This window comes from Pleurodeles waltl, chromosome 2_1 (genome assembly GCF_031143425.1).
Source record: "Pleurodeles waltl isolate 20211129_DDA chromosome 2_1, aPleWal1.hap1.20221129, whole genome shotgun sequence".
In the NCBI taxonomy this organism is placed as follows: domain Eukaryota; kingdom Metazoa; phylum Chordata; class Amphibia; order Caudata; family Salamandridae; genus Pleurodeles; species Pleurodeles waltl.
The window spans coordinates 272,679,641-272,697,177 of record NC_090438.1 but is presented as its reverse complement, the minus strand read 5'-3'; positions in this window follow the sequence as shown (position 1 = coordinate 272,697,177).

The following is a 17,537-nucleotide window of genomic DNA, read 5'->3' as shown; positions in this document are numbered from 1 at the left end:
AAATCCTCCACATGGAGGAAAAGAATGTAGTTGTCTATGTGTTTTGAATCAGGGCAGATGACACTCTTGTCAGCACTATTGAGAACATAGGCTGTGACATTCCTACTGCCAAGCCCACTGTCACTTAGAAAGAACCAGTTGCCAAGAAATGGAGCACAGATAGGACTTGCACAGGATGGTGGATCCCAGTGGGGTGAAGGAAAGCAGATATCAGGTCAGGCTGCAGTTGGGCACACTGCTCTGTGATTGTGGCCATGTCAAGTCTATAGGTGAGGATAATGTGCCTGCCCACCAGTGTTGCCAAGTCCACCAGGGGTCTGTACACGGGGGTATGTCTCCATCTCGTATTCATCTGCAGCAGTTGCAGTCTCAGTGACAAAAAAAGTGAGGAGACAGTCACAAACTGAACATCGGAGCCACAACAGTACAATGCATGATGTTAATTTGTAATGGTTAGGTGTTGTTTGTCCTTATGTCCTATTTTTAACTGTGATGCAGTTATTATCCATGGCCTGCCCCCCCTGAAATGGCATCCGCCTGTCCTGTGTGGAGGGACAGGTGGAAGTGAAGTAATTCCGCTGACGTTGTGCTTTGTTGCGATAAGCGGTCGGGAACCGCTGTGCAACTCCTCATTGGTTAACATTTGGCCTTATGGGGTACAGTGGCCAATGGTGATGTACTCCGGCGGTGACGGTATGCACTGCCGCGGACGTGACCGCCATTTTCTATTTGATCACTCACTTGCTACCTGACCTTCCATAGGAGAGGACCTACACTGCATGTGCTGCTGTGACCTGTGTCTGGAACTTGCCGTGGCTCGTGTGACTGGGAAAAGGGCCCCTGCCTTCACCCCAGCGGAGTTGGAGGGATTGGTGGATGGGGTCCTACCCCAGTATGGACTGCTGTATGCACGTGCAGACTAACAGGTGAGTACACTTTGAGCACGATGCATGTGGCATGAATGCATGGAGTGGTGTATGTGAAGGCCTCGTGTGGGGGGGTGGGGGGATATCTTCTGGGCGGCGTACAGCTTGTGTGCTAGGCCATGTGTGTGTAAATGGTGATGTGAAGGGGTATGATGGGCCATATGTGTAACAGGCAGGACAGTCTGACTGATACCATTTCCTGTGTATTTCTCTGCAGGTCAGTGCCCATCAAAAGAAGGGTATATGGCGTGCCATCACCAAGGATGTGCGGACCCTGTGTGACTACGACAGGCAGAGCACCCACTGTCGGAAACGGTGGTAGGACCTGAGATGCTGGGCACGGAAGACCGTGGAGGCCCAGTTGGGGATGGCCCCTCAACGAGGAAAGGGTGCCCGTCAAACCCTGTGCCCCCTGATGGCCTGCATACTGGCAGTGGCCTATCCGGAGCTGGATGGGCTCTTGAGGGCATCACAGCAGCATAAGGGGGTAACTACAGTGCTCATCATTACAACGTATGCATGGTAGGGGGTACCCGGGTGGGGGATGTGTGTCAGTGGGTATCCCTAGGCCAGGCCTGACATTGCAGCATAGGTCCCATGTTGGCCAGGGTTCTGAAGTGATAATTCTGCTACCTAGGTGTGCTGCATTTGGCAGTATGGGCCCTTCCCCATGCCTTGGTGGCTAGCATTATAACTGGTAGTGCAATGCATAGTGCGTAGGGCTGTTCCCTGTGTGTTAGTTTGGTGTGTACGCCAACGGTGGTGTTGATGCAGCCATTGACCCTGTCTATCCTTTGTCTGTTCCCCCTCACTTTTTGTTTTGTCACCCTGTCCTTATGTGCATTAGCATCATCTGGTGGAGGAGCAGAGGCACCAGCGACTGAGAGAGCTGCATCCCACAGGACCTAGGAGGCAGAGTCCACCAATGCTAAGGGCACCAGTTGGACGGAGGGCGAGGGGAGCACCATGCAGAGACATGAGGGGACAGTTCGGACACAGATACCTCCTCCAATGGAAGCTCCCTGGTGGTGGCAGAAAAATCTGTGAACACCCCAGCTACAGGTACAGCTGCCACCCCGTACCAGCACCGCCCTCCCAGCTTTCCCTCATCAAGTTGCCCGTTCCCGCTGACCTAGGAGGATGGGAATCTCCTTCACCCCAGGCACCTCAGGCACTGCCCCAGTTAGCCCTGCTGCCCTGAGTGAGGAGGCTATTGACCTCCTGAGATCCATCTCTGTAGAGCAGTCAACCATTGTGAATGCCATCCAGGGGCTGGCAACCCAGATGCAACAGACTAATGCATTCCTGGAGGGCATTCACACTGGATTGGCAGCCCAACAGAGATCAATCCAGGCTGTAGCCTCTTCTCTGATGGCAGCCATTGTCCCTGTTTCCACCCTCCAACTTCCTCTTCCCAATCCTATTCACCTCAACCCCAACGCATCCCAAGCACACAGGCAGAGAAGCATGACAACACACAAGAGTGGCACAGGCAAACACAAGCACCACACATTATCCCACAGGCACTCACACAAACACCACCCAGATGCAGACATACCAACATCCTCAATTTCCACTGTGTCCCCCTCTGCCTCCCTCCTAGTTCTGTCTACACTCACACCTGCATGCACTACATCCTCATCCACTACCAGCATCACCACCACACATAGCAGAACACACACCTTACTGGCAGACACATCCACAACAGCCATGCGCACGTCCCCTTTGTCCTCTCCCACTGTGTCTGTCACCCCCCCTCCTAAAGTACACAATTGCAAGCACTCAGACACCTAACACCCATCCACCTCACAACAGCATCCAGCCCACGCACCTGCACCCAAACACAGCAAACAGACACCTCCTACAACCACTCCCTCTTCCTCCACTCCCAAACCTTTTCCATCTTCCTGCCCCAATGTCCCTAAGAAGTTTTTCCTCTCCACCATTGACCTCTTCACTACCCCTCCCCCGTCCTTCACGTTTGGCCAGGATGGCAAAAGCCCAGGCAAGCACCTCAGCCACCCAGTCCATGGGCCCAGTAGTCTCCACACCCACTCGTGGTGGGAAAGGATCCAGGCACATGTCCACAGGTTAAAGGAGCCTGCACTAGGCAGCCTCAAGGAAAGGGTGCCTGCCCCAGCTGCTGCCCAGAAGACCAAGGAGCCTGGCCCAGCTGCTGCCCGGAAGACCAAGGAGCCTGCCCCAGTTGCTGTCAGAAATGGCAAGGAGCCTGCCCCAGCTGCTGCCAGGAAAACTAAGGAGCCAGGCCCAGCTGCTGCCAGGTAGGGCAAGGAGCCAGCACCAGCTGCTGCCAGGAAGGGCAAGAAGCCAGCCCCTTCTGCTGCCAGGTAGGGCAAGGAGCCAGCACCAGAAGGCAGGAAGGACAAGGGGCCTGGTGCAGGGACTCAGACAGAGCCCCCACCACCAACCATGGTTGTGCAGCTGTCCGAGGCTGCAGGGAATGGGCTGGAGCTTCCCCAAAGCACCACCAGCAGCTGCACCACCACCAGTGGGCAGCCATCCGAGGCTCCAGGGGATGGGCTTGAGCTTCCTTCCACCACCACCAGCAGCGGCACCACCACAGTGGGCAGCCATCCAAGGCTGCAGGGGATGGGCTGGAGCCTCCCCCCACCAGCGGCTGCAGCAGCACCACAACCACCACTGAGCAGCCGTCACCGCCCGCAGATGGTATGTAGTCCTGCCTCTATGGGCTGCTGTGTGGCCTGCCCCCTGCAAATCCAGTGGGGAAGACACCCACCAACCCCAGGCTCTCCAGAATCAGAACCACAGGGCATAATGCCCCCTCCAGAAACAGTGGGGAAGACGCCCACCAACCCCAGCTTCCCCAGGGTCAAGAGCACATGGCACGATACCCCCTCCAGAACCAGTGGGGAAGACACCCACCTGAGAGACCGTGGCCTTGCACTCCCCAGGACCAAGCACAGGGCAAGTTGCTCCCTCCAGAACCAGTGGTCTTGTTCTATCTGCTGGCTGAGGTGCCCCCCATAGTGTTACAAAAATGAAGGTACTTTTTTTTGGTGACACAAGTGCCAAAAATATCATAGAGACTATACTCCCTTAGGAGGTAAGTAATACACAAATTATATACACTAGTATGCAAAAACAGGTGTAAAAGCAGTTAGAAAACAGTGCAAATACTGAAAATCACAATAGTTAGAAATGGGCCTTGGGGAAAGACAAACCATATACTAAGAAAGTAAAATGCAAATGTCGGTTTCCCTCCTAGGCAAGTGTAGTGTGTAGAGGGTCGCTGGGAGTACTAGAAAACATAAGTACTAGAATCCACCCCAGAGCCAAGGAAAGTAGGAGTAAAGTATAGTGACTTTCCCAGAACACACAGAAACACGAGAAAGAAGATAATGCAAGAACCAGAAGAGACTGCAAGACACTAACAGTGGATTCCTGGAACTGGAGACCTGAGAAAGAAGGGGACCAAGTCCAGGAAGCACAGTAGAGTCCAGGGGGAAGAGGAGCCCCTGCTAACCTGGATGAAGGTGCAAAAGAAGAACCACTGGTGAAGAACAACAGTCAGTACTGCACCCAAGAAGACGGTTGCGGGTTTCTGGTTGGTGCAGATGATTTCCCAGGCCGGATGGAGGATTGCAGTCTTGCTTGCGTTGGTGGAGTTCGCCAACAAACCTTGGCACACGCTAAGCTAACAGTTGGCAGAAAATGGCACTGCCCAGGACCAGGAGGGACCTGGTGAATTCTACCCAGGAGAGTGAGCCAGAGGGGGTCTCAGCAACTCAGAGAGCCCACAGAAGACCAGGCAGCATGCACAGGAGGCCCACAGCACGGGGACAAAGAAGGTGCAAAAGGAGGCCCATGCAGCACTATGACAAAGGCTCCCATGCCTCCAGAGAACTACTCAGGAAGATGTGGATCACAGTATAGACTGCTGGGGGCTGGAGCTGCATGTTGCATGGAGAACTTTGTGGAAGGATACCAACAAGCCTTGGCAACTGCAAAACACGTTGTGCATAGGGGTACCGTTTTGAGTGGGGAGGCAAGCTTTTACCTTCACCAAAGTTGGACAGTAGGATGTCAGGACCACTGGGACCACTTCAGTCCACCACCCATGATGCAGGATCCACGCAGCCCGTCAGGAGAGGGGATCCATGCAGCTGGTCTACATTGCAGTGAGGTGCCTGCTGAAGCTGGGAAGTGACTCCTTCACTCCAAGGGAGATTCCTTTGCTCTTCTGGTGCAGGCTGAAGACAGGCTATCCTCTGAGGATGTACAACCGAGAAACAGTCGCAGTTGCTCGCAGGAGCTGAAGATACAATGTTGCAGAAATTGTCTTTGCTTCTTTGTTGCAGTTTGTAGAGTTCCTGGAGGGTCCAGATGTGGTTTCTTCAGTGAGAAGTTGAAGTGGAGGATGCAGAGGATTCCTGCTTGAGGCTTGTAATCCAAACTTGAAGAACCACCCAAAGGAGAAACCCTAAATAGCCCTAAAAGGGAAATTGGTCACGTAAACAGGTAAGCACCTATCAGGGGAGGCTCTGACGTCACTTGCTGGCACTGGCCACTCAGAGGCTCCCAGAGTTCCCTGCCAACTTCGAATCCAATATGACAAAATCCATGGACCTCTGGAGGCGCTCTGAGCACCACCCCTGGGGTGGTGATGCACAAGGGTGTGGTCACTTCCCTTTCCTTTGTCCAGTTTCGTGCCAGAGCATGGGCTGGGGTCCCTGAACCGGTGTAGACTGGATTATGCAAAGAGGGCACCAATTGTGCCTTTCAAAGCCTTTCCAGTGGCTTGGGGAGGCTATCCCTCCCAAGCCTGTAACACCTATTTCCTAAGGGAAAGGGTGTAACACCCCATTCCCAAAGGAAACCCTTTGTTCTGCCTTACCTGGGCTTGAGTTTCTCATTCAACAGTAAGGTGAAAACCTATCTGAGAGGTGGCAGCAGCTGGGGCTGCCTGGAAAACCTCAGAAGACTGGAATGGCAATACTAGGGGTCCTCTACGGAGCCCCCAGAGTGCATGGAATCATACAACCAATGCTTGCAAAAGCCTTGGGGTATGATTCCAACATGTTTGATACTAAACATGCCTATGTTTGCAGTTACCATTATGTAGCTGGACATAAGTAGTGACCTGTGTCTAGTACATGGCTAATTTGGCATCCCTGCACTGACAAAGTCTGGGAAAATGGTCCTGGAGGTCGTGGGGGCACTTCTGCTAATGCAGGGGTGCCCTCACACACAGGTACTCTGTACCCTGTCCTCAGGCCTGTAGGGTCTGCTATAGGGGTGACTTATAAGTGACCTGGTGCAGTGTAAATAGCACTGAGAGGGTGCATTCACATTGTCACGCAGGCTGTAATGGCAGTCCTGCAGAAGCCTTTGCATGGGCTCCCTGTGGGCAGCAAAAGATATACTGCAGCCCATAAGGATCCCCTGAAACCCCAATGCCCTGGGTACCTAGGTACCATATACTAGGGACTTATAAGGGGGCACCAGTATGCTGAATGTGGGTGAAATACTTGGTTACCAGTATGCAACAACCAAATTTAGAGGAGAGAGAGCATGATCATGGGGTCCTGGTTAGTAGGATCCCAGGGAACACAGTCAAGCACACTGACATCAGGCAGAAAATGTGGGTAACCATGGCAAAATGAGGGTACTTTCCTACAATCAGCAAAAATGAAGGAGTAAGGCAAATATTTTGGAGAAAGACCACCCTATGGCTGACAGGTCTAACAGCAAGGAAAAGAAGACAGCTTATGTGAATATTCACAAAGGCCCTCATTATGACCCTGGCGGACGGGGGAGAAGTGGTGGTAATACCGCCAACAGGCCGGTGGCAAAAATGGCTACCGCCATGGTCATCCGCCACTTCTCCACTCCGACCACCAGGGCTGTGACAACCGCTGGGCTGGAGACTTCGGTTTCCAGCCCGGCAGCAGTCACCAGACCGCCTGCGGTATCACGACCCTGCATACCGCCATGGATTTCGGGTGGTTTGGAACCGCCATGAAATCCATGGCGGTAGGCACTATCAGTGCCAGGGAATTCTTTCCCTGGCACTGATAGGGGTCTCCCCCACCCCCCATCCCCACCCGAGTCCTCCCACAACCCCCCCACCCCCCTGCCAACCCCCAAAGGTGGCAGGACCCCCCTTCCCACCCCTAACCCCAACATTGAAAGACACCTCCACCCTACACGCATACAGACACCACCATTACACATACCTGCACACATACCAACAAACATACCAGCAGATACACACACAGTCATACATGCACACATACATACAAACATCCACGCACACATACTCAGACATACACCCCCACATGCATACACGCACTCACACACACCCTCTACATACTTACACGCACACCCCCATGCACGCACACAACACCCCCTCACCCCCCTCCCCTAACGGGCAATCAACTTACCTTGTCCGTTGATCCTCCGGGAGGGGACGGGATCCATGGGGGCTGCTCCACCACCAGCTCCCCGTCACCAGAACACCGCCACACCGAATCATGGGATGTGATTCAGTGGGCGGTGTTCTGATGACGGGGCGGTGGAGGTGGAGCAACCTCCACTTCCCCTCCGACCGCCAGTATGGCTGCTGGCAGCTCTCCGTCCGAAAAAGGACGGAGGGCTGGCAGCAGTCATAATACGCTGCGCGGAAAACCGCCTGCACTGGCGGTCTTCAGCACGACAGTTCCTCGAAGACTGCTGAGGTCGTAATGAGGGCCAAAATCTTTATCTCACAATATGTGGACAATTCAGTAGCGACAACAACAAAATAATTGTTGACTTAAGATCTGCTTAAAAAAAAATCACATACCGGATTTGATTCATCCTTATTCATTTAAAGTTATGCACCAGGGCAAAACTACCACTCTTTCTCATCTATCGAAATTGAAAACTATTATTATAATCAAAAAGGGGAATATATGGACATATCGAGATGCAATTCCAAGTGATTCATGTTATTCTTTTATTAAATATTGTTCTGCATGATTTAGTCACAGTTTTGCTCTAGTTAAGGCTGTTTGATGTAACTAAAGATTCATAATTATTTTGACTTTAATGTTTTTTTTTATTTTCCTCCTTCTCTTCCTTTTGGGTGCATTATTTATTGTGTTACTTGTTTTGTATGATTCTTCTCATCTCTTAGTAGCTATGGTGCCGCCTGTTGGAGGTAATCTCACTGCAGCTGTCTTCTGATGATGTTCACTATTCCCTCCCCTCATGTTTTCCTACATATTAGTATGGTCATAAGTCTCTTACTTTCAATTATTGACTGTCTTCTTCCTGTTACGCGTGTTTTTTCTATTCTATCACTGCCCTTGGTATCATTCTGCTCTAGGATACATCGATGTTTGTCTTAAATACGTTATATTTATATGTTATTAGTATATTTCTAAATATACTTCTCTTGTCCTAAATATGACGAATGTTTATGGATTGTGAATGGTCTAAATAATCCTATCAAGAGACAAAAGGACTGATTCACAAACAGCATTTTATAGGCATAAAAAAAAGTGATACAATAGAACTACTTATCTACTATAAAATGCAGTTTACAAATCTACAAATGTAAATCTCTACATCTCCGCTTCTTTCTTTTCTATAAGGAGATCCTCACACATGTAAGTAACTACTTAGTAGTAAATGTGGAAGGGACTGGGAGACCAGCTGAAAAAAGGGTCATTTTTGTCACTAAATGGGGAGAGTTTAGGGAGGAGTAAGACGGGGTTTGTAGAGGAACACGCACTCATGAAATGATGCGAGTATCCTCAGTTAAAACTCATTACTCATCAGAGTGACCTTTGACCCTGCTTCTGGCAGGCAGGTCGCTTCCTCCTCACCACCGCTACACCCAGCTGCGTTCCTGAATTGGTAAATTTAGTTTTATTTTATCTTTCCCCCATTTTTCTCTGCATCGCCGCTGCGTCCCCGTGGCCCGCCCCCTCCACCTCTATTCTCCGATCTGTCTCCCTGTTGTTTCCCGCCTCAGAGCCCACTGCCCCGGCCCCCTGCCCTTCCATTGGTCGATCCCCCCTCCTCCCAGCTGCCAATCCCTCCCAGCTCCCCTCTTATGCTGGCTGCAGCGCGGTGAGGGTAGCGGCCTCTGACCCTGCTTCTGGCAGGCAGGTCACTTCGTCCTCACCACTGCTACACCCAGCTGCCTTCCTGAATTGGTAAATTTATTTTTATTTGATCTTTCCCCCGTTTTTCTCTGCATCGCCGCTGTGTCCCCACGGCCCCACCCCCCTCCTCCACCTCGATTCTCCGATCTGTCTCCCTGTTGTTTCCCGCCTCAGAGCCCGCTGCCCCGCCCCCCTGCCCTTCCATTGGTCGATCCCCCCTCCTCCCAGCTGCCAATCCCTCCCAGCTCCCCTCTTATGCTGGCTGCAGCGCGGTGAAGGTAGCGACCTCTGACCCTGCTTCTGGCAGGCAGGTCACTTCCTCCTCACCACCGCTACACCCAGCTGCCTTCCTGAATTGGTAAATGTATTTTTATTTTATCTTTTCCCCGTTTTTCTCTGCATCGCCGCTGCGTCCCCGTGGCCCCGCCCCCCTCCCTCCACCTCGATTCTCCGATCCGTCTCCCTGTTGTTTCCCGCCTCAGAGCCCGCTGCCCAGCCCGCCCTTCTATTGGTTGATCCCCCCTCCTCCCAGCTGCCACTCCCTCCCACCTCCCCTCTTATCCCGGCCGCAGAGAGGTGAAGGTAGCAACCTCTGACCCTGCTTCTGGCAAGCAGGTCGCTTCCTCCTTACCACCGCTACACCCAGCTGCCTTCCTGAATTGGTAAATTTATTTTTATTTCATCTTTCCCCTGTTTTTTCTCTGCATCGCCGCTGCGTCCCCACGCCCCTGCCCCCCTCCCTCCACCTCGATTCTCCGATCCGTTTCTCTGTTGTTTCCCACCTCAGAGCCCGCTGCCCCGTCCCCCGCCCTTCCATTGGTCGATCCCCTCCTCCTCCCAGCTGCCACTCCCTCACACCTCCCCTCTTATGCCGGCCCCAGCACGGTGAAGGTAGCGACCTCTGACCCTGCTTCTGGCAGGCCGGTCGCTTCCTCCTCACCATATCTACACCCAGCTGCCTTCTTGAATTGGTAAATCTATTTTAATTTTATCTTTCCCCCGTTTTTCTCTGCATCGCCGCTGCGTCCCTGCTGCCCCGCCCCCCTCTCTCCACCTCGATTCTCCAATCCGTCTCCCTGTTGTTTCCCACCTCAGAGCCCGCTGCCCCACCCCACCCTTCCCTTCCATTGGTCGATCCCCCCTCCTCCCAGCTGCCACTCCCTCCCACCTTCCCTCTTATTCCAGCTGCAGCGCGGTGAAGGTAGGGACCTCTGAGCCTGCTTCTGGCAGGCAGGTCGCTTCCCCTCACCACCGCTACACCCAGCTGCCTTCCTGAATTGGTAAATTTATTTTTATTTTATCTTTCCCCCATTTTTCTCTGCATCGCCGATGCGTCCCCGCGGGCCCGCCCCCTCCCTCCACCTCGATTCTTCGATCCGTCTCCCTGTTGTTTCCCGCCTCAGAGTACGATGCCCACCCCGCCCTTCCTTTGGTCGATCCCCCTCTTCTCCCACCTGCCACTCCCTCCAACCTCCCCTCTTATGCCGGCTGCAGCACGGTGAAGGTAGCGATCTCTGACCCTGCTTCTGGCAGGCAGGTCACTTCCTCCTCACCACCGCTACACCCAGTTGCCTTCCTGAATTGGTAAATTTATTTTTATTTTATCTTCCCCCCGTTTTTCTCTGCATCGCCGCTGCGTCCCCGCGGCCCGCCCCCTCCCTCCACCTCGATTCTCCGATCCGTCTCCCTGTTGTTTCCCGCCTCAGAGCCCGCTGCCCTGGTCCCCCTGCCCTTCCATTGGTCGAACCCCCCCTCCTCCCAGCTGCCACTCCCTCCCACCTCCCCTCTTCTGCTGGCTGCAGCGCGGTGAAGGTAGCGACCTCTGACCCTGCTTCTGGCAGGCAGGAAGCTTCCTCCTCACCACCGCTACACCCAGCTGCCTTCCTGAATTGGTAAATTTATTTTAATTTTATCTTCCCCCTGTTTTTCTCTGCATCGCCGCTGCGTCCCCGCGGCCCCGCCCCCCTCCCTCCATCTCGATTCTCTGATCCGTCTCTCTGTTGTTTCCCGCCTCAGAGCCCGCTGCCCTGCTCCCCCTGCCCTTCCATTGGATGATCCCCCCTCCTCCCAGCTGCCACTCCCTCCCACCTCCCCTCTCATGCCGGCCGCAGCACGGTGAAGGTAGCGACCTCTCACCCTGCTTCTGGCAGGCAGGTCGCTTCCTCCTAACCACCGCTACACCCAGCTGCCTTCCTGAATTGGTAAATGTATTTTTATTTTATCTTTCCCTCGTTTTTCTCTGCATCGTCGCTGTGTCCTCGCGTCCGCGCCTCCCTCCTTCCACCTCGATTCTCCGATCCGTCTCCCTGTTGTTTCCCGCCTCAGAGACCGCTGCCCCGCCCCCCACCCTTCCATTGGTCGATTCCCCCTCCTCCCAGCTCCCACTCCCTCCCACCTCCCCTCTTATGCCGGCCGCAGCACGGTGAAGGTAGTGACCTCTGACCCTGCTTCTGGCAGGCAGGTTGCTTCCTCCCCACCACCGCTACACCCAGCGGCCTTCCTGAATTGGTAAATGTATTTTTATTTTATCTTTCCCCCGTTTTTCTCTGCATCGCCGCTGCGTCCCCGCCCCCCTCCCTCCACCTCGATTCTCTGATCTGTCTCCCTGTTGTTTCCCACCCCAGAGCCCGCTGCCCCGCCCCCCCTGCCCTTCCATTGGTCGATTCTCCCCCTCCTCCCGGCTGCCACTCCATCCCACCTCCCCTCTTATGCCGGCCACAGCGCGGTGAAGGTAGCGACCTCTGACCCTGGTTCTGGCAGGCAGGTCGCTTCCACCTCACCACCGCTACACCTAGTTGCCTTGCTGAATTGGTAAATTTATTTTTATTTTATCTTTCCCCCGTTTTTCTCTGCATCGCCGCTGCATCCCCGCGGCCCCCCCTCCCTCCAACTCGATTCTCCGATCTGTCTCCCTGTTGTTTCCCGCCTCAGAGCCCGCTGCCCCGCCCCGCCCTTCCATTGGTCGATCCCCCCTCCTCCCAGCTGCCACTCCCTACCACTTCCCCTCAGATGCCGGCTGCAGCGCGGACACACCACTGGCGCACCGAAGACGCGCCAAAGTCAAGCCTGTCTGCGCCCATCCACACCAAAACCGTGCCCAGCACCAGACCCCCTGGCCAACAAGCTCCCTGTACCACCAATCACCACTACACTGCCTATGACCTCCACGCACTCAATCCAGGACGCTACTCCATCTGCTTCCAGTCCACCCCGAAGCGCACCAAAGGACCCTTCTCCTGCAGCGCCTACAATTTCACCTGCAACCTAACCTCCAAGCTCCAACTCAAAGCCTCAGACAGCCGCCTAAGATGCATCCTGCTTAACACCCGCTCCGTCCACAAGCATGCAATCGAACTCTGGGACCTACTGACCACATACTCGCCCGACGTCGCATCCCTCACAGAAACTTGGATGAATTCAGCATCGGAACCAGACATAGCCACAGCCATACCAGAAAACTACAAGATCACCAGAAGAGACAAAAGCAACAAATAAGGAGGAGGAATCGCTATAGTCCAAACAAACACCATAATAGTCTCCACCAGCTCCCACGACACCATCAAATCAGCCGAGCACCTCCATTTCAAAATCCACATCAACGCCAACACCATCCTCAGAGGAACACTGATCTATAGACCCCCAGGCCCCAGACCGCAGTTCTGCAACGACACTGCCGACACCATCAGCTCCCAAGCCCTCGCCTCAATGGACTACATCCTCCATGGCGACCTGAACTTTCACATAGAAAACAACAATGATATCAACACCACCAACCTAACCGACAACCTCGCCAACCTCGGCCTCAAGCAACTCGTCACGTCGCCCACTGACACCGCAGGACACACACTCGACCCTATCTTCTCAGCCAGTAACCACGTCTCCTTCAGCCACACCACCGAACTCCTATGGACCGACCATCGCTGCATCCATTTCTCCTTTCAGAAGCCGGTCACTCCCCATCTCACCACGAAACCCCCTCGCCGCTACTGAAACAGAATCTCAACAGAACAGCTGATCTCCACCCTCACCCAGGCACCCCCTCCCAGGACCCAGGACCCCAGCACAGCCACCACCTACCTGCACAAATGGCTAGAAGACTGCGCCAACACCCTCGCACCACTTAAACAACCCTCAGACTCCCACCACAGACCCAAAGCCAGCTGGTTCACCCCGACCTACAGGCCTCCAAATGGGAATGTCGAAGAATGGACCTGGCGCCTTGCACCCACCGAATCCAACCACACCACCCTCAAGACTGCCATCCACAAACATCACCAGCTGATCCGCACTACCAAAAGAACCAATTACAAAAGCCAAATAGATACCAACGCCCACAACAACAAAGAGCTCTTCGGCATCATCAAAGAACTCTCCAACCCCAGGACCTGCTCCCATGAACCCTCGCCATCACAGGAACTCTGCAACTCCCTCGCCACTCACTTCCGTCGAAAGATCGAAGACATCCACAACAGCTTCAAACCCCAGACCCATCAGCCAACCACAAACAACCAAGAACCCGACGCATCAAACAACACCAACGCTCTATGCTCCTGGACCCACGTCAACAATGAAGACACCATCAACACCATGGCCTCCATCCAGTCCGGCTCCCCCTTGGACCCCTGCCCTCACCAGATCTTCAACAAAGCCAGCAACATCATCGCACCCCACCTCTGCGCAATCATCAACAGCTCCTTCGAGACAGCCACCTTCCCGGAGAGATGGAAACACGCCGACATCAACGCCCTGTTGAAGAAACCCAAAGCAGATCCAGGTAACCCCATTAACTACCGACCTATCTCCCTCCTGCCCTTCCCAGTGAAGGTCACTGAAAAAATTGTGAACAGCCAACTGTCCCACTATACCTGGAAGACAGCAAAGCGCTCCATACCTCCCAATCCGGATTTCGCAAGAACCACAGCACGGAGACCGCACTCATTGCTGCCACAGATGACATCAGAACCATGCTCGACAAAGGCAAAACCACAGCGCTCATCCTCCTGGACCTTTCCGCCGCTTTTGACACCGTCTGTCACCACACCCTTCGAACATGACTCCACAACACCGGGATCCACGGCAAGGCCCTCGACTGGATCTCCTCTTTCCTCTCTGACAGACCCAGAGAGTCTGCCTTCCGCTCTACCTGTCCGAATCCTCCAAAATCGTCTGTGGCATCCCTCAAGGATCCTCCCTCAGCCCAACACTTTTCAATGTTTACATGGCTCCCCTCGCCAACATCGCTCGATCCCACAACATCAACATAGTATCCTACGCAGACGACACCCAGCTGATCATCTCCCTCACGAAAGACCCCACAACTGCAAGAAACAACCTCCACAAGGGACTCCACGCTATCGCCGACTGGATGGAATCAAGCCGCCTCAAGCTAAACATAGATAAAACAGAGGTCCTCATCCTCTGCAGCAACCTCTACGCCTGGAACGACTCCTGGTGGCCTACCTCCCTCGGAGCCGCCCCCACCACCCAAGTACGAAACCTAGGAATCATCCTTGATTCAGCACTCAGCATGACTCAACAGGTCAACGCAGTCTCCTCTTCCTGCTATAACACCCTCTGCATGCTCTGCAAGATATTCAAGTGGATTCCCGTCAAAACAAGAAAAACAGTCACCCACGCCCTGGTCAGCAGCCGACTGGACTTCGGCAACGCGCTCTATGCAGGAACCATAGCCAAACTCCAAAAGAAAATGCAACTTATCCAAAATGCCTCCGCCTGACTCATCCTTGACGTTCCAAGCTGCAACCATATCTCAGCCCATCTCAGAGAGCTACACTGGCTACCTGTATCGAAGAGGATCACCTTCAAACTACTCACCCACACACACAAAGCCCGCCACAACATTGGTCCGGCCTACCTCAATGACAGACTCACCTTCCACAAACCCTTACCCGCCACCTCCGCTCCGCCAGCCTCGCCGTCACCTCCGTCCCCCGCATTCACCGCACCACCACCGGAGGAAGATCCTTCTCTTACCTTGCCGCCAAGACCTTGAACTCCCTACCGCTCCAACTACGCCAGACCCAAGACCTCCTGGCCTTCAGAAAACGCCTCAAGACATGGCTATTCGACCAATAACTCCCCCCCAGCGCCTTGAAACCCTAACGGATGAGTAGTGCGCTTTATAAATTGTTTGATTGATTGATTGATTGATTACTTCTTTATTTAGGTGAGCTTCAAGGGACAGAATCCAACAGGGCAGCCAACAGAAACCGTAACTCCTAAGTCCCAAATGATCTTTTCACTCCCCATTCCATTACCTCAAAATGACACTGCGCTTGAATACACACGTGTAGGTACACACAGTATATAACACATCTTTCCCCTTCACAAACCTAATCAACATAGAAATTACACAGCAATAATAACATAATTAAAATAATAATAATAATGAAGAAGAATGAAAATAAATAAATCATACACAGAGCCGACACCAAAAATGTCCTTTTATGACTAATTACAATATTCTTCCAAACCCTCTATTCAACACAATCTCGCAACCACACAGGCTTTCTTCTTTCCCTTTCCGACCTTCAACACACCTCCATCTATCCACATGCCTTCTTTCTTTTTCCACACACACTTTACCTTCTTCCACTTCTTTATCCAGCTTTGTTGTATCCCCGACCCCATTCCTTTGAACAGCTATCCTTTCTTTATTCCACCACTTGCCATCCTCCAATTTAACAACACACCTTTTCACTTCCACTACTTTTTTTGGCACAGAGAATTTGGAACTACCCTTGGCAATGATTCCCGGTAATCTAATGCGCACCCAATCACCAACTTCCACATTCCTTTTCCTGTTTTTTCCTTCCTCCACATATTTACTCTGAGCTTGCTTCCGCTTCTCCAACACATGTTTCCTCTTCTTGCTCAACAACTCCCCCTCACACTTCCACGGACGCATCAATTTATTCATCGCCTCCCTACCCTTGAGCGGAGCAAAAGGAGATAACCCTGTGGACGCATTAGGTGTGGAGCGTAAAGCCCACAACAATTCTTCCAACTCTCTCCTCCATTCCAAAACATTCACCAAAGATAGCTGTATATTATCTTTAACCACACGGTTACACCTCTCCACCAGACCATTGCTCCTGGGAATATATAAAGATTTCCTTACATGTCTCACACCCCAATATTTCATGAATACATCAAATTCTTTAGATGCTAATTGCACACCATTGTCTGTGACAATTTCACCAGGAACACCTTCCCTCATAAACAACTCCCTCAAAAACTTCCTCACCTCCACAGAGGTTGGTGCCCTGACCCACTTGACTTCTAGCCATTGTGAAAAATAGTCCACCAACACTATACCGAACCTATGATTCTCACCCAACATATTCATGGGCCCAATTTAATTCATTCCCAACTTATGCCATGGTCTCTCAGGACACAACACAGCTTCAACAGGGCTAGGCACAGTCACCCGTGATTTATCACTCAGCATACACGGAACACACTCCCTCACCCAATGTTCAATCTGTCTGTCAACTCCTGGCCACCAAAATGTTTCCCTAACTCTCCTCTTCATCGCTCTCATTCCAACATGGCCTTTGTGTGCTAAATTCAACACCTTCTCCCTTATACAATGAGGCACCACCAACAAATTTCCTCTTCTCACTATTCCTTCCACACAACTCAGTTCCTGGAAAACTTCCTTATACATTCTTACCTCCTAACTCATCTGACTCCCATTCCATCCAAAAGTTAAATTCCTAATCAGATCTTGTAACACCTGATCTTGCTTCACAGTATTCTTCCACTCCTGCTCACCAATGCAGCCATTTTCATCCCTCATAGTACATGCAACCACCTGGACATCATCACACCCTTGATCATCACTTCCCATCTCCACTGGGAAACCCGATAAGCAGTCAGCAATAACATTCTTGACACCAGCAATATATTCCAATCGAAACTGAAACTCCTGAAACCTATAATGGCAATCCTAGGCATTGCCTTGTGCGCCCCTTTCATTGAAAACAAATTGACCAACGGCTTATGATCCATCCTCTCTATAAATTCAGTTCCCCACAAATACTTTCTGAAATGGTTCACACCCCACCAACACGCTAAGGCCTCCTTCTCAATCGCTGAGTAACTACATTCAGCTCCACACAGTGGTCTGGACCCAAAAGCTACAACCTCTTCTTTCTCCTTCCTGGATTTCATTAATACAACACCCAAACCATACCGACTTGCATCCGTAACAGCGATGCTGCGATCATTTGTGTCAAATGGTTTCAAAGGTATGGCCTCAGCTAAACACTCCCTAATCTTATTGAATTCATCCTTTTTATCCACTGACCATTCAAACTTGCATTCCTTTAGTTTTCTCTGCACACTTTGGAATAAAACGCGAGTAAAACTCCAGCATGTCAAAAAAACATTCTCAGCTGGTCCTTATCAACTGGTGCAGGAAATTCACTTATGGCTTGTACCAAACTTCCCT